At 41.9% G+C, this 1,978-nt stretch overlaps 1 pseudogene; it reads left to right on the top strand.

Annotated features, from left to right (window-relative positions):
• Positions 1-255: 255 nt before the first annotated feature.
• LOC148027783 (rac-like GTP-binding protein 5 pseudogene) lies at positions 256-669 on the top strand (annotated as a pseudogene).
• The last annotated feature ends 1,309 nt before the right edge of the window (positions 670-1,978 follow it).

Here is a 1,978-nt window from a genome sequence, read left to right as displayed (position 1 = left end):
TTAGTTGTTATGTTTGCTCTTTTATTTACATGGGTAGTATAGTGAAGAGGGGTTTAAAGAAAGAAAAACCATTGATTTCTTACAGCTTGAAGCAAGCAGGGCTCTCTCCCTGTGTATGCTGACCAGTACCCATCATACCAGGTTCTCTCACTTCGAGAGCTGGGCATGCACAACAGCAATAGAGACATGTGAATGACAACATCAGCTGCTCCCTTCCATCATCAAAGCTTTCACATTTTCTATCCACCCATCATGATGAATAATCCCAGATTCATTAAGTGTGTGACTGTGGGAGATGAGGCAGTAGGCAAGACCTGCTATCTTGTTTGACAATTTCAGAGCCAATGTTATTGTCGATGGATTTACCGTCAACCTTGGACTCTGGGATCCAGCAGGCCAAGAAGATTATAATAGGTTGCAGAACCAAACTTGATCTAAGAGATGACAAACAATTCTTTATGGACCATCCTGGTGCTGTCAATATTAGCACTGCTCTTGGAGAGGAACTTCAGAAGCTGATAGAAGCTGCTGTCTATATTGAATGCAGTTCAAAAACACAACAGAATGTGAAGGCTGTTTTTGATGCTGCAATCAGGGTTGTGCTACAACCTCCAAGGCAAAGGAATAGGAAACAGAAAATCGCATCAGAAAAATTGTGGGGTTATGTAATAGGTATGCTCATACGGGCATTTGGAAACATTAGAGTTTCTCTAAACATATGTCATGGTAGTCAAGTCATACTGCACTTTGGTATAATGCTTCTCCCAGGCTGAAATAGTCTTCTACTGTATGATGCTGACATTCGATTGGTGACCTTAAGTTATGTGTACACCATTCGCATGGTTCACTATGGAAGTAGTCTGAAGAGTTGTGAGCAGCACTGCTTGTCAGATAACCAATGGCTCTGAACTTCTAACTGAAGATTAGGCGAATGCAAAAGGAACGTGAGTGCAAGCTGTCGAATCTGCAGCTATGGATCTTGACCAGATTCAAAATGGGGAGTACATCATCTCTGCAGGGTATGATTGCAATCTGCAAACCATAAAAATTGAAAGGGATGCTGAAGATGATAAAATGCGGAAAGTACATGAGACAGCCGAAAATGAGCTAGATCTTGTCATTGATAAAGTACTTATGTTTGAGAAGATCATTCAGTGGGGCAGGTGAAAGAAAGGTAGCATTGAATCTATTGGAAAAGTCATTGCATCAGTTAGAGAAGCTCAATGACATCTCTGCACTATTACTAGCTACCAAACTTTCTATTGAAAAGGTAGATTCTGCTGGTGATGGGATCATACTTGCAAAAAGAGCATTGGCAAATATGAGAGAAGAGTTTCATTTTGGCAAATGTGTTATGTATCACATATTAGGAGTTGCCATGGGCAAGCAAGCAAGGATTGCTTCTTTAAACACTTAGAGGACTGGCTTACAGACAGAGGCTTTAAAGGCATTGCATGAGTCTGTAATCTGTGGAGTTGCTGCCAGAGCTTTGGGAACAAGCAAGTCTTTACCATGGGGCAAGGTCTGCTTACAGACGTGCACTGTTACATCAATGGAATTTGAATCCAGAGTGTTGCGCACGTATTCAGAAAGAGTTTGTCCTTTTACTGCTGTATGGAGACATAAAAGCAGGAACCTGCCAAACAAGAGCTCAAAGGGGAGGACGCAAGCATTGGTGGGGAAAAAAGAGATTTCAGAGGAGAAAAAGCAAAGGAGACAGAGATATATGTCGACTTTTTTTATGTGAGATGGGAGGAGAATCACGAAGGGGGCGGAGGGAATTTCGGAATTGGGAGGCTAATTAGCTGATTCAAGAGCTATTTATGACCACGAATTGGAACGCCGTTAGAGGTTTTTTCAACAGGCGAAGCTTTTCACAATGGTGAGGGGAAGCAACAAGAAAAATCAGCGGAATTTTTCTGCATTCGTTCTCAAAAACCGTCGTCTGCTCTGGAAAAACGGAAGAGATTGAAGCCTT

The sequence above is a fragment of the Lygodium microphyllum genome, chromosome 12 (genome assembly GCF_053477565.2).
Source record: "Lygodium microphyllum isolate KBCC chromosome 12, Lygodium_microphyllum_v1.1.10, whole genome shotgun sequence".
In the NCBI taxonomy this organism is placed as follows: domain Eukaryota; kingdom Viridiplantae; phylum Streptophyta; class Polypodiopsida; order Schizaeales; family Lygodiaceae; genus Lygodium; species Lygodium microphyllum.
Note: the sequence above shows the minus strand (reverse complement) of the source record. Positions and strands in the feature narration are given on the sequence as shown.